At 39.1% G+C, this 25,000-nt stretch overlaps 1 protein-coding gene across 2 annotated transcripts in view; it reads right to left on the bottom strand.

Annotated features, from left to right (window-relative positions):
• Positions 1-25,000, bottom strand: part of NDST2 (N-deacetylase and N-sulfotransferase 2) — a 232,444-nt gene that overhangs the window by 196,522 nt on the left and 10,922 nt on the right. Inside the window, exon 1 of one of the 2 annotated variants that reach the window (XM_053691995.1) lies at positions 21,948-23,228. The exons of the other annotated variant lie outside the window; for it this stretch is intronic. The gene's annotated coding sequence lies outside the window, so the exon portion shown is untranslated. Of the gene's footprint in view, positions 1-21,947; positions 23,229-25,000 lie in introns of those variants that run through there. 2 annotated transcript variants of the gene reach the window in all.

Genomic DNA, 25,000 nt, shown 5'->3' with positions numbered 1-25,000 from the left:
TTTTTTTGGGGTCGCCTGTTCTTTTAAGTATAGCAATGTCAAGTGATTCTTTTACATAAAAAAATACTTGAGGATGCTCTTTGTAATTTGTTTTAGCCAATGAGTAAGAAAGTATGTGTATAAATTGTAATTGTGTACCAGGTGTGTCAGGTTAGGACTACAGCTTATGGCGAAATGCGTACGCCATTATGGTACACAGCACCTACTTGAGCCACTGTGTTGGACTACTGCCATGTTTTTAAATGGATGAATAAAGATGTATTGCTGTTATGGACAGATTTTATTTTGTTTACTGCTTCTTTATATGTAGAAAATATGTTTCATTGTACCACATGGTGCCCTATATATCTGCCCCACCTTTGTATCGATCCACTCACTAAAATACCACCCTGGTGACAGTGTTTTACTTTTTGAAATTGAACGTAAGCAATGTTCTAACACTACAGAAGTGCCTAACACACTGAGTTACTCGCCATCTTACTTTTTATACAAGCTCCATTTTATCATTTATTGGTAAAGCACTGCCAAGCCCTGTAGCGCTGTGTACATGAGAAGTAACACAATGGCCGTGATCCATAATAACAAAACAGGAGGACGGCCCTGGCCTAAAGAGCTTACAATCAACGGTATGCACTTTGTATTGAATCTCAAATGAAATGCGTAGTTTAGTTTTCAGGGACAAACAAGTAAGTTGATCATTTCTGTAGAAGGTGCTAAAGTATATGAAGTGGTAGAGCGACTCTTCTTTATTCTCAAATGCTGCTCTTGTGAATGTAGCCAACCTGAACAGCTTATTATGTGGAAGGATAATCAGTTCTCGGCTGAAAGCTGGGGAGCACTAGCAATTTTCAGCCTGGGTGGCAATCATATTACAGTAATACATGATCCAGTGCGCCCGGCCGTGCCTCAAACAGATTTTATGTGGAGGTTGACCGGCCTGGGGGGTGAGGAGCTGGCAAATGACTTCCTGGTTCAGTGGCCAGAACCTGACTAGATGATTAGGATACAGAGACAATAAATTCTATAAATGCATAAGAATGCGGAATATAAATTCATCACAGCCGTCAGCCGAATTAAAGGGACACTGTACCGAAAAAATATTGTTTTATGCAAATAAATGAGCTGCGCTTACACAGTTTTTAAAAGGTTTTATACTGGATTTTTATATCAGTATCGGCGCATATTATTCTTTATAGTAGTGTCTATTACATGCATTTAAAGGGACAGTCTGGGCCAAAATAAACTTTCATAATTCAGATAGAGCATGTAATTTTAAACAATTTTCCCATTTACTTTTATCACCAATTTTGCTTTGTTCTCTTTGTATGCTTAGTTGAAAGCTTAACATAGGGGGTTCATATGCTAATTTCTTAGACCTTGAAGCCCACCTCTTTCAGATTGCATTTTAACAGTTTTTCACCACTAGAGGGTGTTAGTTCACATATTTCATATAGATAACACTGTGGTCGTGCACGTGAAGTAATCTGGGAGCAGGCACTGATTGGCTAGACTGCAAGTCTGTCAAAAGAACTGAAAAAAGGGGCAGTTTGCAGAGGCATAGATACAATATAATCACAGAGGTTAAAAGTATATTATTATAACTGTGTTGGGTTTGCAAAACTGGGAAATGGGTAATAAAGGGATTATCTATCTTTTAAAACAATAACAATTCTGGTGTAGACTGTCCCTTTAAATGAAAATTGGTGTATACTGGCCCTTTAAAAAAAAATGTATTGGCTTTGTACTTCCTATTAATCCTCACTGGCTAATAAGAACAACTGGTGGAGACAAATATATTTAAAAAACAAATACATTTTCAAATACAGTATATTTGCATAATCAAATACATAATAAAAGACAAAAATATGTACAGATGGTGCCTCAGAAAGTGTGCATATAAATATATATAATGGAAGTGAATTAGAAAGTTGTTTAAAACTGTATGTTTTAAATTAATTACAAGTTTAATTTTGTCTTTAGTGTCCCATTAAGCTGAAGCAAATGAAAACATTAACTACGGTAATCACCATTGCAAGAGGCAAATCTCACAGGTACCTGCAAGTATTGATAAAAATATTTTAGAAACCATTGCTCTCTGCAGGATTAGGTATGGCCTGATTAATTCCTAGTACAGTAACCATCTGACACACAAGCCATAAAAACACTTTACCTTCTCAAGAAAACCTAAACCTTATAATCAGGGTAAGTAAGATGTACTCATTTATTATTTCAGTTCCCTGTATGTGGATAAGCCCACACTGCCCACTCTGCCCACATATAATGAAGGATAAAAAAGGAGTAATACAGCAGCAACGTACTGTAGATCCTAAGCTCAGCACGGCCTGTGATTAGCAGCTATGCACATATTCTGCCCCTGAATGGATCTGGTTCTGTGTTCATCTCAAGACTAGTAGTGAATTGTTCTTAACCCCTTTGTATCGCTTAAGTGCATAGTTGTGCACAAGCAATAATGTAATTATAGAATACTGTAGCACATTAGTGCATTTCATTATTGCACCTCTATGCTCCTCCTATAAGTAAGGATTGGTATCTGTTTGGTAGCCGCCTGTCGCCTAAAGGGTTAACTTCACTTGTTTCATTAAATAACGCAACGAGAAACAGCGGATTTTTGTAAACAACTAATCAATCGGGCAGAGAGTAGCTTGAGGGTGCTGGCTAATTCTCTTTGTGCCGCAAAGAATATTTATTTTGTATAATTTGTTCTATTGAGCAAAGATTTGTGGAACAGGAAACTAAGGAAAAGTAATGTGATAAAGTCCTTGTGATTATCTGTGCAGGCTAAGATCTAGTACAATTATGTACAGGCTTCCCCAGAGTATCACGCAGAACAAAACCATGCAGCAAACAGCGATGTGCTCAAAGGAACTGTGCTGTATTTACCTGAACATTAAACTGCGCTATACTTTTTCAGACTACCAGATCATTACTTTTTTCCCCTCATTAAATTATGTTTTTATCCCCTAGCGATTTCACCATTTTTATTAGTGTATCGATTTGTCTTTGTGTTTGAAAAATGATACACCATGCTGTACTGGTGAGATGGTGCTGCAGTTTCTCCAGGAGATACCGTACGGCTGGAAATCTATTACCTACACATTCTGGAATGTAGATCCCGCTCACATGTCACAGAAAAACTAACTGCAGCTATACCAAATGTCCTTTTGCCAACACTTTATGTGCACTGTGCAGAGGGAATACCTTAAAGTGACCGGTAAACACGTGCATGCTGTGCAGAGGGAATTACCATAAAGTGACCGGTAAACACGTGCATGCTGTGCAGAGGGAATTACCATAAAGTGACCGGTAAACACGTGCATGCTGTGCAGAGGGAATTACCATAAAGTGACCGGTAAACACGTGCCCGCTGTGCAGAGGGTATACCATAAAGTGACCGGTAAACACGTGCATGCTGTGCAGAGGGAATTACCATAAAGTGACCGGTAAACACGTGCATGCTGTGCAGAGGGAATACCATAAAGTGACCGGTAAACACGTGCATGCTGTGCAGAGGGAATACCATAAAGTGACCGGTAAACATGTGCATGCTGTGCAGAGGGAATACCATAAAGTGACCAGTAAACACATGCGTACTACACAGAGGGATTACCATAAAGTGACCTGTAGACGTGTGCAAACTACACAGAGGGAATACCATAAAGTGACCTGTAGACACGTGCATACTACACAGAGGGAATACCATAAAGTGACCTGTAGACACGTGCATACTACACAGAGGGAATACCATAAAGTGACCTGTAGACACATACATACTACACAGAGGGAATACCATAAAGTGACCTGTAGACACGTACATACTACACAGAGGGAATACCATAAAGTGACCTGTAGACACGTGCATACTACACAGAGGGAATACCATAAAGTGACCGGTAAACACGTGCATGCTGTGCAGAGGGAATACCATAAAGTGACCAGTAAACACATGCGTACTACACAGAGGGATTACCATAAAGTGACCTGTAGACGTGTGCAAACTACACAGAGGGAATACCATAAAGTGACCTGTAGACACGTGCATACTACACAGAGGGAATACCATAAAGTGACCTGTAGACACGTGCATACTACACAGAGGGAATACCATAAAGTGACCTGTAGACACATACATACTACACAGAGGGAATACCATAAAGTGACCTGTAGACACGTACATACTACACAGAGGGAATACCATAAAGTGACCTGTAGACACGTGCATACTACACAGAGGGAATACCATAAAGTGACCTGTAGACACGTGCATACTACACAGAGGGAATACCCTAAAGTGACCTGTAGACACGTGCATACTACACAGAGGGAATACCCTAAAGTGACCTGTAGACACATACATACTACACAGAGGGAATACCATAAAGTGACCTGTAGACACATACATACTACACAGAGGGAATACCATAAAGTGACCTGTAGACACGTACATACTACACAGAGGGAATACCATAAAGTGACCTGTAGACACGTGCATACTACACAGAGGGAATACCATAAAGTGACCTGTAGACACGTGCATACTACACAGAGGGAATACCCTAAAGTGACCTGTAGACACATACATACTACACAGATGGAATACCATAAAGTGACCTGTAGACACATACATACTACACAGAGGGAATACCATAAAGTGACCTGTAGACACGTACATACTACACAGAGGGAATACCATAAAGTGACCTGTAGACACGTGCATACTACACAGAGGGAATACCATAAAGTGACCTGTAGACACGTGCATACTACACAGAGGGAATACCATAAAGTGACCTGTAGACACGTGCATACTACACAGAGGGAATACCCTAAAGTGACCTGTAGACACATACATACTACACAGAGGGAATACCATAAAGTGACCTGTAGACACATACATACTACACAGAGGGAATACCATAAAGTGACCTGTAGACACGTGCATACTAGACAAAGGGAATACCATAAAGTGACCGGTAAACATGTGCCCGCTGTGCAGAGGGAATACCATAAAGTGACCTGTAGACACGTGCATACTAGACAAAGGGAATACCATAAAGTGACCGATAAACACGTTCCCTGCTGTGCAGAGGAAATACCATAAAGTGACCTGTAGACATGTGCCCGCTGTGCAGAGGGAATACCATAAAGTGACCTCTAGAAACGTGCGTACTACACAGAGGGAGTATCATAAAGTTACCTGTAGACACGTGCATACTGCACAGAGGGGATACCATAAAGTGACCGGTAAACATGTGCCCGCTGTGCAGAGGGAATACCATAAAGTGATCTGTAGACACGTACGTACTACACAAAGGGAATACCATAAAGTGACCGGTAAACACGTTCCCTGCTGTGCAGAGGAAATACCATAAAGTGACCTGTAGACACGTGCATACTACACATAGGGAATAACAAAGCAACCGGTAGACACGTTCCCTGCTGTGCAGAGGAAATACCGTAAAGCGACCTGTAGACATGTGCCCGCTGTACAGAGGGAATATCATAAAGCAACCGGTAAACACGTTCCCTGCTGTGCAATGGAAATACCATAAAGTGACCTGTAGAAACGTGCGTACTACACAGAGGGAATACCATAAAGTGACCGGTAAACACGTTCCCTGCTGTGCAATGGAAATACCATAAAGTGACCTGTAGAAACGTGCGTACTACACAGAGGGAATACCATAAAGTGACCGGTAAACACGTGCCTGCTGTGCAGAGGGAATACCATAAAGTGACCTGTAGACACGTGTCTGCTGTGCAGAGGGAATACCATAAAGCGACTGGTAAACACGTTCCCTGCTGTGCCATGGAAATACCATAAAGCGACCTGTAGACACGTGTCTGCTGTGCAGAGGGAATACCATAAAGCGACCTGTAGACACGTGTCTGCTGTACAGAGGGAATACCATAAAGCGACCGGTAAACACGTTCCCTGCTGTGCAATGGAAATACCATAAAGCGACCAGTAAACACGTTCCCTGCTGTGCCATGGAAATACCATAAAGTGACCGGTAAACATGTGCCTGCTGTGCAGAGGGAATACCATAAAGCGACCGGTAAACACGTTCCCTGCTGTGCAGAGGGAATACCATAAAGCGACCGGTAAACACGTTCCCTGCTGTGCCATGGAAATACCATAAAGTGACCGGTAAACATGTGCCTGCTGTGCAGAGGGAATACCATAAAGTAACCGGTAAACATGTGCCTGCTGTGCAGAGGGAATACCATAAAGTGACCGGTAAACATGTGCCTGCTGTGCAGAGGGAATACCATAAAGCGACTGGTAAACACGTTCCCTGCTGTGCAGAGGGAATACCATAAAGCGACCGGTAAACACGTTCCCTGCTGTGCCATGGAAATACCATAAAGCGACCGGTAAACATGTGCCTGCTGTGCAGAGGGAATACCATAAAGCGACTGGTAAACACGTTCCCTGCTGTGCAGAGGGAATACCATAAAGCGACTGGTAAACACGTTCCCTGCTGTGCAGAGGGAATACCATAAAGCGACCGGTAAACACGTTCCCTGCTGTGCAGAGGGAATACCATAAAGTGACCGGTAAACATGTGCCTGCTGTGCAGAGGGAATACCATAAAGTGACCGGTAAACATGTGCCTGCTGTGCAGAGGGAATACCATAAAGTGACCGGTAAACATGTGCCCGCTGTGCAGAGGGAATACCATACAGTCTATAATGAGCTTTACAGGGGAACAAGTGCAAGGAACCAAAGCTGTAAAGTGTACAAGATAAACTATCAGCTCAGGTTTAATCTAACGTCTGCGAGAGAAGTCACCAGAACCTTGTATACAGGTACACTCATTTACGTACGCAAGACTGACAAGCATATGAAGCTAAACATTAGCACATAGTATCCATAAAGATAGGGCTATCACTTGCAACATATTCTTGTTTAAAAAAAAAAAAAAAATGGCCAGTGCTATATAAAAAAGGTAAATATCATTGTGTAAAGCCAAGATAGTTCATGGCACTTTCAATCTGGGTTTTTAAATTAGCAATAATGGGACTTAGCCATGATTGGTTTGACCTATGTAACGGTAAATAGACATTAACAAAAATGTCAAAAAGTGCCAGGTTCCTGTAATCACTAAAAAGGTCAATACAAAGTCCCCTTTACAAATGAGCAAATTCTTTCAACAGAAGAACCAGCAGTCAAACAAAATAAATCATCAAAATATGTGCATGTAAAAAAACATAATTTATGTAAGAACTTACCTGATAAATTCATTTCTTTCATGTAATTAGCAAGAGTCCATGAGCTAGTGACGAATGGGATATACAATCCTACCAGGAGGGGCAAAGTTTCCCAAACCTCAAAATGCCTATAAATACACCCCTCACCACACCCACAATTCAGTTTAACGAATAGCCAAGTAGTGGGGTGATAAAGAAAGGAGTAGAAAGCATCAACAAAGGAAATTGGAAATAATTTTGCTTTATACAAAAAATCCTAACCACCATAAAAAAGGGTGGGCCTCATGGACTCTTGCCAATATGAAAGAAATTAATTTATCAGGTAAATTCTAACATAAATTATGTTTTTTCATGTAATTGGCAAGAGTCCATGAGCTAGTGATGTATGGGATAGCAATATCCAAGATGTGGAATTCCACAGAAGAGTCACTAGAGAGGGAGGGATAAAATAATAACAGCCATTTTCCGCTGAAAAAAAAAAAAAATAATCCACAAACCAAAATTGCTCTGTCGTAAATTGAGAGATTAAAGCTTTTTTAAAATGGGACATTTTAGGTGCTGAACGCGCCTTTCATAATTTGAGAATAAGATTACGCCCCGTTAATATAATTGTATTTATAAGACTATAATTTTTGGCTACTCCTTGAAATTTCACCAGAAAGAAAATCTCTATGGGTAACAATTCATGCTCCAGATGTATAAATAACTACATTCATCCAGTATATAATTTTTTTTCCAAAACTGCAAAATTTTTGGGCATTCCCAAAGACAGTGGAATAGATCTGCTTCCATTGCCATACATCTAGAACAGAGAACCCTTGATTTATACCACTTAGATAGCATTCCTGGGGTAAGGTACCTCTGAAGACTGATTTTAATCTGGGATTCTCTCCAAGTTGTTGGTACCCAACTTTGTTGAATTAATTTAAAACTCTCAGTAATAGTCCGTTCATTTATATCTGCAAATCTAATAGACCATTTTGCTGCCATATCACTAACTTGCAAGCTAGAAGTTTTTTGAATTAAAAGTAGATATAGTGGAGAAATTCCATACAGTCCTGATGCATAAATAGATATCCTGCTCTGCAGTTCTCCTAACGACCAATTTGTTCCGTATTTTTTAAGTAACTCTTGAAGGAAGTGCATAAAATTTGCGTACACTTAGGTTAAATTTGTTTGCTATTTCTGCAAAAGTTAATAAATGACCCTCTGTTCCCAAAATTTGACTCATAGTTTTTAAGCCTTTTATCTCCAAATCCTTAAAGATCTGATTTGACATTCCAGGGCTAAAATTAGGATTACCACTTATAGGTAAATAATGTGAAACATACGGAAAGCAGCTCAACTCACCAGGCCACTATAACATTTTTAAGCATAGATAGATAGAATATATTCGAGGGAAGTGAAGTGAGAGGACAATGAAGTAAAGCCTTCAATTGGAAGGGTGCCGCTAGTCGCGATTCCCATATAAAAGAAGAAATTTGATCTTTTTCAGTTATCCAATTCAACGCGAATCTAGCGATAATAACTACATTGTAGACTTGGATATTAGGAAGCGCTAAGCCAGCTGCCAATTTAGAGTTCATAAGTCGATGACACGCAATCCAAGGTTTGGCTCCTTTCCAAAGGAATCTAGAACAAGATTTATTATATGTAGCAATATCCTTCTTATGTAAAAACAACAGAATATTTTGAAGAATATATGAGTTTGGGAAAAATTATTGTTTTAAAGGGCCATAATACCCTAATGTTTAAACACTTGAAAGTGATGCAGCATTGCGGTAAAAAGCTGACTAGAAAATATCTCCTGAACATCTCTATGTAAAAAAGAAAGATATTTAACCTCAAAAGTTCCTCAGTAACCACCTCCCATTGTAAAGGATTTCTAAGCAGCATTTTAGTGTGTCTGTCCTGGGACATCTTAGGGGATGAGCATCGTGAACTCTCATATTATTTCACCAATCAGGTAAAGGAAGCTTACTATGACATCTCATGAGAGTTAAGTCAAATCTCATGAGATCACAGTAAGAGTTCATGACCTCAGCACTGCTGATGCTGATTGGCTGCTGTTCAGGTCTTCATTTTTTATTTTTTTTTTACCTGCAGCTGGGAGCAGGTGAAGAATAACTTTTTACACAGAACTTACTCTGCTGAGCTGAGGAGATTGTGAGGTAAAATATCTTCATTTTTTACATAGAGATGCTCAGGTGATATTTTCCGGTCAGCTTTTTACAGTTATACTGCATCAGTTTCAAGTGATTTAGCATATGAGTATTATGTCCCTTTAATCAATACTACGCGGGCAGATAGGGATATAGGCAACGAGGTCCATTCATCTAACTTTTTTTTTTACAGTGCTCCAGGCAAGACACATAGTTTAATTTATACCATTCTTTCGGGTTTTTAGATAGCCTAAGGCCTAAATATGTGATTTGGGATACTTCCGAGAAGGGATGATTATTTTAAATGTGGGTTCTTTATACAGCCACATTAGTTCTGATTTCAGGGTATTAACCTTGTATCCAGAAATTTCACCGAACTTTTGGATAATATCCTGCAGAATTGGCAGTGTAATCCTAAGATTGGATAATAATAAAAGCAGGTCATCAGCATATAAAAGCAGGACCAATTTCTCGAATGCCAATGAATTGCCGTCAAACTCTTGATGAAGTAGTATAGCCAGGGGTTCCAGACAGATGTTAAATAGCAGAGGAGAAAGTGGACAACCCTGTCTAGTCCCTCTATGCAGAAAAAATCGTTGGGAGGTCATGTTAATAATGATCGCTGATGTGGGAGCACTGTAAATGAATCGAATATAGTTATTGAAATACCCTGAAAGCCCGAATTGCTCTAAGGAAAAAACCAAATGATCCCAGCTAATCCGGTCAAAGGCCTTCTCCGCATCGACCGTTAGAATGGCCTTATCCATGATCTCATGCGAACTGGGTATCTTATGTTTATTCCAAAAGGATTCTATGAGCACTAAGTTTCCTTGTATTTCTTACCGGATTCCGTCCCGGCATAAACCCACCGATTGGTTTCCATGGATTAAATCCCCAATAAATGGTTTCAATCGATTGGCTAAAATAGCCGCTAGAAGCTTATAGTCGGTGTTAAGGACTGAAATGGGTCTGTAGGAGCTCGGTAGCTCAGGGTCTTTGCCCTTTTTTAGAATTAGCGAAATATTCTCTGCCGCAAAATATGATGAACATCTAGTATTTTCTGAGAAATAAAAGTTAAATAACTTATTCAAGATGGGTAAAACCTGACTTTGTAGGATTCTATAAAATTCAATAGGAAAAGCATCTGGCCCAGCGGCTTTGTTGGGTTTAGCCTTCTTAATAGCTATTAGAATCTCCTCATCTGTAATGGGAGCATTAATAGATTGATTCCCTAGCTTCCAAAGATAATTTCGGTACCTTAATCCTCTCCCAGAATTCTCTTTTTTTTTTTTTTTTTAAATATTATGAGGTTCTGCCTTATACAGATCTTGAAAAAACTCAAAAAACACTTTCAACATCAGGATGATTAGTGAACCTAATTGAGCCTTGTTTAATGGCAGAAATTGCATGCCTCGTACTAGATTTGTCCATTCTAGCTAAAAACGTAGCCGATCTGCCTGTGTATCCACCATATAGAGCTTTTACTCTAATCTCTTCTTGAGCACTATTCTGCTTAATATGTATGTCTCGAAGTGCCTTCGCTCTCACATAAGTATCCCAACAGCGTTTAATAGGGTTATTTATGTACGCGCTGTACGCATTTTTCACTTGATTGGCGAACTGTCTACTAACATGACTACATTTCCTCTTCCAATGTGACATGTAAGATTTAATCTCACCACGCAAAACAGCTTTAGAAGCCTACCAAAACACTTAAATTCTCCCTAAATAGTTTGTTATTTTTATAAAATTCTGCCCACTTCTGACGCAACCAACTTTGAAAACTAATATTGTTATGCTGCAGTCATGAGACCTAAAACTTCCATGCACATAGCTACTGAAGGGAACGACTGAGACTGAAGGTTCCGACAAGCTGAAACCAATTTTAATAGTCTCTTGTCTGTTAGAGACAGAGTCATGGACACTGAATCTATCTGGAAACCTAAAAAGGTGACCCTTGTCTGAGGAATCAAAGAACTTTAGATTTACCCTTAGGTCTTTTATCCTGAGGCAAAAAAACTCCCTTCCCCCCCCAGTGACAGTTGAAATAATCTAATCCAACTGAGAACCAAATAATGTATTACCTTGGAAAGAAAAAGAGATAGTAATCTAGACTTAGATACCATGTCAGCATTCAAATATTGGAGCCACAAAGCTCTTCTAGCTAAAATAGCTAAAGACATAGATTTAACATCAATTTTGATGATATCAAAAATGGCATCACAGATAAAATGATTAGCATGTTGAAGCAAGCAAACAATGCTAGACAAATCCGGATCCATTTTTTGTTGCGCTAAGCTTTCCAACCAAAAAGTTGATGCAGCTGCAACATCAGCCATATAAATGGCAGGCCTGAGAAGATAGCCAGAATATAAATAAGCTTTCCTTAGATAAGATTCAAGTTATCTATCTAAAGGGTCTTTAAAAAAAGTACTATCTTCCATAGGAATAAAAGTACGTTTAGCAACTTTGGGGATCTTTTCCCAAAACTCCAATCTAACAGCTGGCAAAGGATACATTTTTTTTAAACCTTGAAGAAGGAATAAAAGAAGTACCAGGCCTATTCCATTCCTTAGAAATCATATCAGAAATAGCATCAGGAACTGGAAAAACCTCTGGAGTAACCACAGGAGGTTTATAAATAGAATTCAAATGTTTACTAGTTTTAATGTCAAGAGGACTAGTTTCCTCAATATCCAATGTAATCAACACCTCTTTTAACAAGGAACGAATATACTCAATTTTAAATAAATAAGTAGATTTGTCAGTGTCAACATCTGAGGAAGGATCTTCTGAATCAGATAGATCCTCATCAGAGTAGGATAATTCAGTATGTTGTTGGTCATTTGAAATTTCATCAACTTTATGAGAACTTTTAAAAAGACCTTTTACGTTTATTAGAAGGCGGGATGGCAGACAAAGCCTTCTGAATCGCATCAGCAATAAAATCTTTTATATTCACAGGTATATCATGTACATTAGATGTTGAAGGAACAACAGGCATTGGTACCATTACTGATGGATACATTCTCTGCATGTAAAAGCTTATCATGACAACTATTACATACCACAGCTGGAGATATAATCTCCACAAATTTACAACAAATGCACTTGGCTTTGGTAGAACTGTTATCAGGTAGCAGGGTTCCAACAGTGATTTCTGAGACAGGATCAGATTGAGACATCTTGCAAATGTAAGAGAAAAAACAACATATAAAGCAAAATTATCAATTTCCTTATATGGCAGTTTCAGGAATAAGAAAAAAAATGCAAACAGCATAGCCCTCTGACTTTGAAAAAAGGCAAGAGGCATCTAGGAATGGGGCTTAAAATAATGAAATTGTTTGGCGCCAAGTATGACGCACAACACAAACTGAAAATTGTTTGGCGCTAACATCATCCAGAAATGCTGAGAATCGCATATCAACATAGAATCTAAGCACAAACTTAATTCACCACCTCCATAGGAGGCAAAGTTTGTAAAACTGAATTGTGGGTGTGGTGAGGGGTGTATTTATAAGCATTTTAAAGGTTTGGAAAACTTTGCCCCTCCTGGTAGGATTGTATATCCCATACGTCACTAGCTCATGGACGCTTGCCAATTACATGAAAGAAGACGCCATCACAGTTAATCTCTATAGTATAAGCCGTTTGCAGTATGTATATAAAAAAAAAGAGTCCCAAAAATGTTTTTTTTTATTTTACTTGAGAAAATTTGAGAGCTAAGAAAAAAATGAAGCCTGTAAAATAATATCTATACAGGTAGCCCTCAGTTTACGCCGGGGTTAGGTTCCAGAAGGAATGGTTGTAAATCAAAACCGTTGTAAATTGAAACCCAGTTTATAATGTAAGTTAATGGGAAGTGAGGGAGTTAGGTTCCAGGCCCCTCTCAAAATTGGCATAAGTAACACCTAATAAATTATTTTTAAAGCTTTGACATGAAGACTTTAAATGCTAAACAGCATTATAAACCTAATAAAATAATCACAACACAGAAAATATAATTAAACTAAGTTAAATGAACAAAAACATTTGCTAAACAGCATTATAAACCTAATACAATAATCACACTACACAGACATTACTTGCATTTTTCTGCAAACAGTTCTTTCTATGCATTCCAATCTGGACTGATTTATAGACAGGAAGATCTTGTTCCTTTGCAAGCTGCTCGATAGCTCAGGTCTGGTTAAACTGATTAATTTCAGCTTGCTTGGCTTGCATATCTTTGCTGCAACACAATCGGACAGCTCCACCTACTGGCTATTTTAATCAATGCACTGCTTCTCAATGCTTTTCAATAGCAGTCACATGACTGAAAAAAAGGTTGTTATTCTGAAACGGTGCAAATTGAACCGTTGTAAACCGAGGGCCACCTGTATATTATTAAAAATAAATACAATTTGCACAAAAGCACAAAATGTTGTATGCCATTTTTTACATTTCTGTCTTGCAGCCAAGGGGTTAACCAACAGATATTTAGGATAATTGTTTTTCCTCCTTATTGAACTCTGTACCTTAAGCAGTTTGACCCAGGTTAAACTGAACCATCCCATTATCAGAGCAAATATTTAATATCCAGCTGCTTGTTAATAGTTACTCAATCGGGTCGCTGAACAAACCAGGAGGGTATCAACTGTATATTTAAGTATATATTTAGTTTACACATTTTTATATCAATTCATGCTTGTAGGAAAAATGGCAGTTTAATGTCAAAATTAAACTCATGCGATTCAAATTTTGTAAAATCTGCTTCTTTCTCTCGGTCTGACCTGGCTCTGCAGTTACCTCCCCATATCAGACACCTGGTCCTGCAGCCTCTGTGCCAGCCACATCCCCATATCAGATCAGACACCTGGCCCTGCAGCCTCTGTGCCAGCCACATCCCCATATCAGATCTGACACCTGGCCCTGCAGCCTCTGTGCCAGCCACATCCCCATATCAGATCTGACACCTGGCCCTGCAGCCTCTGTGCCAGCCACATCCCCATATCAGATCTGACACCTGGCCCTGCAGCCTCTGTGCCAGCCACATCCCCATATCAGATCTGACACCTGGCGCTGCAGCCTCTGTGCCAGCCACATCCCCATATCAGATCTGACACCTGGCCCTGCAGCCTCTGTGCCAGCCACATCCCCATATCAGATCTGACACCTGGCCCTGCAGCCTCTGTGCCGCCAGCCACATCCCCATATCAGATCTGACACCTGGCCCTGCAGCCTCTGTGCCAGCCACATCCCCATATCAGATCTGACACCTGGCCCTGCAGCCCCTGTGCCATCCACATCCCCACATCAGATCAGACTCCTGACCCTGTAGCCCCTGTGCCAGCCATATCCCCACATCAGACTCCTGACCCTGCAGCCTCTGTGCCAGCCACATCCCCACATCAGATCAGTGTGTGTGTATGAAGAAATGAGCAGAAACTTCATACATCACAATGCCTTTTTCAGTGTTTAAATGCTCTAGGCATCTGATTTACTTTTAGCAAGTCCAACATGCTGCATGGGACATAAACACTGCACAAATCAGATTTACAGTGGAAAAAGGGTTTTATCTTTTCTGTGCAGAAGCACTTTTTACTGCTATCTGATAGGATCCACTAATTGCTCTCTGCCCCTCACTGAATGCTTTCAGCATTTACAGAGCTTGTGCGAGGACGGACACCTATTACTGGATGTCCGTAATTCACCTGGAGTATAAGGTTTATACATTATTATTATTAAACACTATAGAAGGTTTGGCATTTTATCCTTAAGAACAAGGTCACCCAGAACAATATGCCAATGTTCCCCAAAAGCATTTTATGTTTACATCACAGCATCATTATAAATGTCATTTATTAGTATGTGTGCCTACAACTGTGTCCCCCAAAAAATCAGATTGGCTTTGAACTATAGGGCACATTTGATTTCTCTGAATAAAGAACTAAAAAGGGACAAAATAGCATAAAAAAGAAAATGCTAATAAACAGTCAGTATTTATGATTACACTATTGTTTGCACATAATGGTGTTTAACCTCTGCAAATCAACAATGTACTACTGGGAGCTAGTTGATTACATCAGGTGAGCCAATGATAATGTGAATGTGCAGCAACCAATCACAAGCTAGCTCCCAGTAGAGTATTGCTGTACCTGAGAATACCTAGATATACAGTATAATTGAAAGTCTTAAAATTACATGTTCTATCTGAAGAGTGAACATTTTTTACTTTCAAGTGATGGTAACCTCTCCCCTTTATTAAAACAGATCTGGAATGTTAGTGAGATTTTAGGTTAATTCATCATTTCTAATGAAGATGAGCTATAACTTACTTTTAATGTAGTGCTGAAATTCAAATACTCTCCGCTCCACATTTTAAAAGTAAATATTAATATAAGCTAAAGGTTTACATTGTTGTCCAATCAGCACTCTCCCCTTATGGTACTTTTATTGTAGCTAGAGCACTGATTGTAGAACAATTCAAACCGTTAGTTCAGACAAAATAACCTAACAAGTAGGTGGCAGAGCTCAGGGAATTGGAATTTCATATCTATATTAAAAAGTAAGTTTACATATTGTACCTATAGTCAGCTTTACAGGAGACGTAGCAGCACTGTGCACATATTGTACCTATAGTCAGCTTTACAGGAGACGTAGCAGCACTGTGTACACATTGTACCTATAGTCAGCTTTACAGGAGACGTAGCAGCACTGTGCACATATTGTACCTATAGTCAGCTTTACAGGAGACGTAGCAGCACTGTGTACATATTGTACCTATAGTCAGCTTTACAGGAGACGTAGCAGCACTGTGTACATATTGTACCTATAGTCAGCTTTACATGAGACGTAGCAGCACTGTGTACATATTGTACCTATAGTCAGCTTTACATGAGACGTAGCAGCACTGTGTACATATTGTACCTATAGTCAGCTTTACATGAGACGTAGCAGCACTGTGTACATATTGTACCTATAGTCAGCTTTACATGAGACGTAGCAGCACTGTGCACATATTGTACCTATAGTCAGCTTTACATGAGACGTAGCAGCACTGTGTACATATTGTACCTATAGTCAGCTTTACAGGAGACGTAGCAGCACTGTGTACATATTGTACCTATAGTCAGCTTTACATGAGACGTAGCAGCACTGTGTACATATTGTACCTATAGTCAGCTTTACAGGAGACGTAGCAGCACTGTGTACATATTGTACCTATAGTCAGCCTTACATGAGACGTAGCAGCACTGTGTACATATTGTACCTATAGTCATCTGTACATGAGACGTAGCAGCACTGGGTACATATTGTATATATGGTCATCTGTACATGAGACGTAGCAGCACTGGGTACATATTGTATATATGGTCATCTGTACATGAGACGTAGCAGCACTGGGTACATATTGTATATATGGTCATCTGTACATGAGACGTAGCAGCACTGGGTACATATTGTATATATGGTCAGCTGTACGGGAGATGTATCAGCACTGTGTACATATTGTATATATGGTCATCTGTACATGAGACGTAGCAGCACTGGGTACATATTGTACATATGGTCAGCTGTACGGGAGATGTATCAGCACTGTGTACATATTGTATATATGGTCATCTGTACATGAGACGTAGCAGCACTGGGTACATATTGTACATATGGTCAGCTGTACGGGAGATGTATCAGCACTGTGTACATATTGTATATATGGTCATCTGTACATGAGACGTAGCAGCACTGGGTACATATTGTATATATGGTCATCTGTACATGAGACGTAGCAGCACTGTGTACATATTGTACATATGGTCAGCTGTACAGGAGATGTATCAGCACTGGGTACATATTGTAAATATGGTCAGCCGTACAGGAGATGTATCAGCACTGTGTACATATTGTACCTATAGTCAGCTTTACATGAGACGTAGCAGCACTGGGTACATATTGTATATATGGTCATCTGTACATGAGACGTAGCAGCACTGGGTACATATTGTACATATGGTCAGCTGTACGGGAGATGTATCAGCACTGTGTACATATTGTATATATGGTCATCTGTACATGAGACGTAGCAGCACTGGGTACATATTGTATATATGGTCAGCTGTACGGGAGATGTATCAGCACTGTGTACATATTGTATATATGGTCATCTGTACATGAGACGTAGCAGCACTGGGTACATATTGTACATATGGTCAGCTGTACGGGAGATGTATCAGCACTGTGTACATATTGTATATATGGTCATCTGTACATGAGACGTAGCAGCACTGTGTACATATTGTATATATGGTCATCTGTACATGAGACGTAGCAGCACTGGGTACATATTGTATATATGGTCATCTGTACATGAGACGTAGCAGCACTGGGTACATATTGTATATATGGTCATCTGTACATGAGACGTAGCAGCACTGGGTACATATTGTAAATATGGTCAGCCGTACAGGAGATGTATCAGCACTGGGTACATATTGTACCTATAGTCAGCTTTACATGAGACGTAGCAGCACTGGGTACATATTGTACATATGGTCAGCTGTACGGGAGATGTAGCAGCACTGTGTACATATTGTATATATGGTCATCTGTACATGAGACGTAGCAGCACTGTGTACATATGGTCAGCCGTACAGGAGATGTATCAGCACTGGGTACATATTGTACATATGGTCAGCCGTACAGGAGATGTATCAGCACTGGGTACATACTGTAAATATGGTCAGCCGTACAGGAGATGTATCAGCACTGGGTACATATTGTACATATGGTCAGCTTTACAGGCAAGGCCACACTAATCCCCTCTGGTCATGTGGATATTATTAATCAGGCTTTGTCAAGATTGTGTGTTTAGTTTCTTGAAAACAAGTTCAGAACAGATTATGCTTGTCTTATCTTAAAGGTACAATAATGTACAACCCATGCATGCAATGAACAAGACAGATTTCTATTTATTAAAAAATAAAAAGACCAAGGCTGGTCTATAGGCACATCCATCATGTATTATGCTGGGAGATCGCCCAATAGTTATATAACATTCTATCTGTGTTTAGAGGCACAAAGGTAAATACAATGTAAGTTGCACTTTAGAGATCTAAGAGCTTGGCAGCTGGTGTAGGTGAGAAAACAACTTACTGTTAGAAGGGGAAGCTTAATACAGATATATGATACAGAGGGTCCCTGCACTGATCTGTAAAACAAATGAACCAATTCTGCTATCAAGTAGGGATTTGTTTCAGTTTAGTAAAATGGTAAACTGTTCAATTCTTAGAAAGTCTGCAACAACCTGATAGTGAAAAAACCATTACGTGCAGCAAGCAGAAAATGGCATTATTGGTCTCACTGTACTGAGCAGGAAGAAAATCTGCGCACTAATCAGTCTCTTAAAGGGACATGTTATTGTAAAATGCTTTATTATATCACATTTAACTCCCGCTTAATCAATGTTGCATACACAGCACCCACCCGCCGTAACACTCCAAAGGAGGATATAGCCTAACAGGGTCAATATGTACGTTTTAACCCCAGTCTTGCCAGGCGCAGAACCAGGTGCGACAGGAACTAAACTTTGTCTATGTCCCTTTAATGCACCAACTGTCAACAATACATATAGAATGACATGTAAATGTGATGTTTTCTAGCAGGCATTTAAGTACCTATTAAATACAAAAATATAGGATGACAACATCATCAGCCTTACAGTAACAAGTAATTTGTGGCCCTTGCAGAGTTCCCATGAAGTTCATCCTCTACTCCCAAGCAACAACAAAAAAAAATGAATATCAAACCCTTTTCCCAGGAAACAAAGTCTTTATTTTACCCTCAAAACATCTGGCTTCTCTCCTCCCTGCCTACCTGCCCTTTGCTTAATGCACTAACGACCATGCATAGAGGAAATATTTGTCAAAGTTACCACAACTTTTAGATAACTTATCGTGCACATGACCGGTTACTTACACTGCGGTAGGCCAAGTATTCCTGTATTCTCCTCCCGCACATAGTCTGCGCAAGCCAAAGAAAGTCAGAGCATGCAGGGTCAGAAATGTCACTACATCTTTATCTGTAGCAGGTCACGTGCATGATAACAGTTTTACATCTTTATCTATAGCAGGTCATGTGCATGATAAAAGTTAATAAAACCATCATGACTTTTGCAAAATGTGTACATAGCCAAATTAGCTTTCAATAAACAAAATGCACAGCTGTTGATCCAATATAAAGCTAAAGTAACACTAAAAGTCCAAATTAAAAAAAAAGGTACAGTGTGATCCATCAGATGGCACAAAGACAAGACCCACTGAGTGCCCATCACTAAGTAACTGGTATGGGAAATTAAAGATGGCATGGAAGTCAAAAATAAACTCATCTTCCTTACACGTTGCTCTTCATCTGCCAATCCCTTCACTGGCTTCCTCTTGCCCCCCCCCCTTAAACACAAAACCCTCAATTGCACTGCTACCCCCTACATCTCAGACCTTGTCTCCAGATATTCTCCCTCCCGACCCCTTCGCTCCGCTCATTATCTCCTAATCTCTTCTCTCGTTACCTCCTCACATTCCCGTCTACAAGATTTCTCCAGATTGGCTCCCATTTTATGGAATTGTCTGCCTCGCTCCACAAGACTCTCCCCTAGTTTCAAAAGCTTCAAGCGCTCCCTGAAGACTCTACTTACTATTCAGGGACGCTTACAACCTACACTAACCTTCCTATCCCCACTGCTATCCCCTTAAACCCCATAGCATGTAAGCCTATGAGTCCAGCTGTTTGTTGATCACCTTCATAAGAGCCGACTACAACAGTGCAACTCTCGGCAGGGCCCTCTACCCATGTGATCCCTGTAATTGTTTTATATACCACCTATGTTCATAGCGCTGCGGGACCTGTTGGCGCTCTACAAATACCTGATAATAATAATAATAATAATTCCTACAGACAGCACAATAAAACAATCTTTCTCTGGATATTTTTTTGCTAAACGTTAAAGTATTCTGAGGTAGGAGTGTGCATGAGTCTTCATTCACATTGCATATAACCTTTTTACAAACACTGCCTGCCACATAGTTCTAACAACACATGCACGCCCCTCAGCATACCTAGGTTGTTTCAACAAACAGTACTAAGACAAACAAGTAAATGTGATAATAAAAGAATACCGGAATTAGATTTGCTTTGGTTTTTAATTGCAGCTCAAGCTAAACGTAAAACAAACCATCGTGTTTAAAACATCTCGGTGTCACTGAACGGTAAACTTCGCCTTGTCTGCTCACACAGTTTAGGAATTTATTCATTCACTAAAGGAATATTACAATTCAAACAAAAACTTGCAGTAGATAAAATTATAATGTGGCAAAAGATGAAATGAACATACAATGAGGCTGTAGGCATCCAGAATGACACCTTCATCAGTATTAGAAGCGGTTTAGTGTAACCGACCTGGACCGTGTTGCTCCAGTCTAAAATAAACATTCTCACTTCAAAAGGGGTAGTTTTGTCTACAGCAGCTACTTATCTTTGCGAGAATCAACAACATTAGAGTTTGTCTTTTCTTAAATCAGGAGGGGGGCTAAAACCTATGCTGAAAATATGCCACATTAAAGGGACAGTCTACGCCAAAATTGTTATTGTTTAAAAAGATAGATAATGCTTTACTACCCATTCCCCAGCTTTGCACAACCAACATTGTTAGATTAATATACTTTATAACATCTAAACCTCTACATTTCTGCCTGTTTCTAAGCCACTACAGACAGCCTCTTATCACATGCTTTTTTTTTTTTTTTTTTTTTTCACAACAGGACACTGCTAGTTCATGTGTGCCATATAGATAAACTTGTGCTCTCTCCCGTGGAGTTGTACACAACACAGCACTAATTGGCTAAAATGCAAGTCTGTAAATATCCCTGAGATAAGGGTCTGTCTGTAGAGGCTTAGATACAAGGTAATCACAGAAGTAATATAGCCATGTTGGCTGTGCAAAACTGGGAAAATTTGTCTTTAAAGATTCAGATAGAGCAACAATGTCAGAGTTTCATGTCCCTTTAATATGATACACTGTGTCTCACCAAGTTATACAGTGATTGCTTAGATCAGTGGTCAATCACTGTATGCACTGATTGGCCACAGGAAAGGAAATCAGGTAAACATATTTAAATGATTATCAAGGGTTGTATCCCTGTCTGTAAAGCACTTATTATATATGCTATGCCTAATTGCCTATATAGAAAATGACGCTTAAGAGGTATAATAAACTATGTATAATTTGTATTCCTTTCCTGCATATTTACCAGACAGAACTTTGTTTGCTTTCCGACTAACACTGACCTGTCAGCCAAATCCACTGGCAATAGAAACACAGCACTAATGAACTGCAAACACTAAGAAGCGTGACATGAAATACCGGACCCAGTGGCCAACCAAACAGTAAAAATGAAAAGATTTTTATAAAACACTAATCTTAAGTATGATAACTACATAAAGTCTAGAAAAGAGGGTAAGGTTTGTTCACATGAAATAAACTTCCAGCCCAGGTAGTAAAAGGACAAATACAGAACTCACCATAAGGCTATCCTAAGAACCGATTCGGTTTCTACAGCTGAATACATGCAGACTTGATGGTTTTTTGTAAACCCCTCATGTTTCTGAACATAAATTGTGCTTACTCCTCAATAGCCCTGTGAGAGCAAAAAGCATACTCTGTAACAGATGTTTATTTCAAGATGCCGCAAATTGCTTAAAAAAGGGAGTGTCTAGTCAAAATTAAACTTGTTATTCAGATAGGTCATACAATTTTAAAAAAACTTTCCAATTTACTTTTATTCTCAAATTTGCTTTGCTCTCTTAGTATTCTTTGTTGAAAGCTAAACCTAGGTAGGCTCATATGCTAATTTCTAGGCCCTTGAAGGCCGCCACTTATCTCAGTGCCATTTGACAGTTCTTCACAGCTAGACAGTGCTAGTTCATGTGTGCTACATAGACAACATTGAAAGTAATTGTGTAAATCACTAATAAAGTGACCATTCTGAATAAAAAATTATTTTTGTATGTAGTTTTTCAACTCTGTACTTAAAGGGACAGTATACACCAATTTTCATATAACTGCATGTAATAGACACTACTATAAAGAATACTATGCACAGATACTGATCTAAAAATCCACTATAAAACCATTTAAAACCTTACTTAGAAGCTTCCAGTTTAGCTCTGTTTAAAAGGTTACTGGAACACAAACTGCAAGTGGGAAATATCAGACACTCCCCTCTCCCTTCCTTTGCATATGAAAAGACCTTTTACACAAACAGAAGCAAGCTGGAGTAGGTATACGTCGGTATTCTCCTAAAAAATTGGGGCTTGGTTAGAAGTCTGAAAATCAGAGCAATATTATTTAAAAATAAGCAAAACTATCCATTTAAAAAAGGGCTATATTAATAGATCAACTACAAAACATTTATGCAAAGAAAAAACAAGTGTATAATGTCCCTTTAAATGCTAATCCATACTATGCATATTTGTAACCATTATCACAGTCTGTTCTTTGTAATCTGCAAAACTACAATTACATACCAGTGTCTTTAGTGTTTTCTGAAAAACACTGAAAACATGTTGTTATTCCATTGTAATGTCCATTTTAATTAAAGGGATAGGAAACATCAGTCCTTTAGTAAATACAAATATAGTGAATCAAAGTAAACATACGAAGAAACAAATAGTGTAAAAAAGCAGCAAATTACTTGTTTTCTTGCAAAATGAGCAAATGTAGCCACTGCCCTAAGTGAGATGAGGGAGCTGATACGTTGTTAAAGAGACATTCAACACCGATGAAAACATCCCATACCTTAGATCAAGCAAAAACAAAAGAGCCTGCACCGCATCCTATCTTCAATAACAATAACGTTAGGTGGCTAATCTTGAATGAACATTTAGTTAACAACGGCAGATATGGCCACCAAACTCCGCCCCCTGTTACATAGGAGGCTTCTTGTTTTAAACCCATACTCCTTCACAGGGACACTGTTCTATTTCTAATGCGCACACTGGCTATTAGAAATAGAGCAGTGTCTCCGTGAATGCGGCTAAAGAATCTAGCCGAGGATTTGATCCGCATTGGATGAAGAGTTAGAGAAGAAGCCTCCTACGTAACAGGGGGAGGAGTTTGGCGGCCATATCTGCCGTTGTTAACTAAATGTTCATTCAAGATTAGCCACCTAACGTTAGTGTTATTGAAGATTGGATGCAGTGCAGGCTCTTTTTTTTTGCTTGCTCTAAGGTATGGGATAATGTTTTCATCGATGTTGACTGTCCCTTTAACTAAAGTTGCATTCAGTCCTCTTGAGCATGGGCAAAACTGACTGCCTGTTTTTCTTGGCTTCACTACTAAACCAGCTCATGTTACCCTACAAGATTATGACATCAAGCAACATATGCGTTCCTGTAGAGACCCCATGTAGGGCTGTAACCTGAAGTAATGGACACTGCACAAATGACTTTTTTTTTTTTTTTTAAAAAGGAAAAAAATTAAATAATTTCAAAATGATGAATAATACATATTGCAATGACTTCTATTGAGTATAACACACTGCGTAGTTTTTTTTTTTTTTAATTACAGCCTGTTTCATATCCCTTTAAGGGTCAGCTGCTAAAAATATTCCATTCATTTCAGTATCAATATAAACAAATTCATCATGATATTTTGTAAATCAAGGACTGAATGGCTACCCTTATCCAACAGAGATACAAAAAAATAATTACACAAATAATTATAATTACGTACAAATAATTATCAACGATGCAAAACCAAAAGCTGCCTGAGATCATGAAATAATACAATATAAACACAAGGATATCAAAGCAATCCTAACTAACTTGTATTATTATAGATTGATGATTGATAGATGATAGACAGATATTTGTGCCACAACAAATCTAGTGATGTACATGCTGCTAGCACCTGTATGCATGAAGGTGTTGCATTATTGATGGAGCACAACATATTTGTATCAGACATCAGAGAAACAGGGACCGGTTATAAAGACCCTTAATCCCATGGCTGTAGGGGTTAAATATCGACCGAAAAATGAGTTTCGCTGTGAATGCCAATAGAAGTGTCCATTTTAATGCTGGGGGCAGTGCAAAGTAGGAATGAAAAACACCACTGCAGTAAGCAAAAATCAGATGCTGCAGCACACGCCTGGTACAACACGCTGGATGTGACAGACCATGGCAGCCCCGGGAGAATCATATCGCTCAGAGACATTTCATGTGGCTACTTCATCCTCTGAGCACCTACAATTAGGTGAAACTGCTTTATTTCTCGGTAATTCCCCAGGATAAAAAAGGTAAAAAATCCAATATAGTAATGTTATAAAGCAGCTAAGTATTTATTCCCCAGATAAACTGAAACACAGGAGGGCTCATATTCCAAACGTTAACAAGCACTGAAGTTAAAGCAATGACTACACTCAGATTTTATCACAAGTGAGTATTTATCTAATAGCAAAACAGTTATATTACCCAGACACAAGTCAGTAGGTTTTCCACTGGGTGGGTTTAAACATACTTCAAACTCTTCTTGAAATACTGACAGTAAAATATATGTGTCCTTGTTTTGCCCC

The sequence above is a fragment of the Bombina bombina genome, chromosome 9, assembly GCF_027579735.1.
Source record: "Bombina bombina isolate aBomBom1 chromosome 9, aBomBom1.pri, whole genome shotgun sequence".
NCBI lineage: Eukaryota > Metazoa > Chordata > Amphibia > Anura > Bombinatoridae > Bombina > Bombina bombina.
This window is presented reverse-complemented; position numbering and strand designations above follow the sequence as displayed.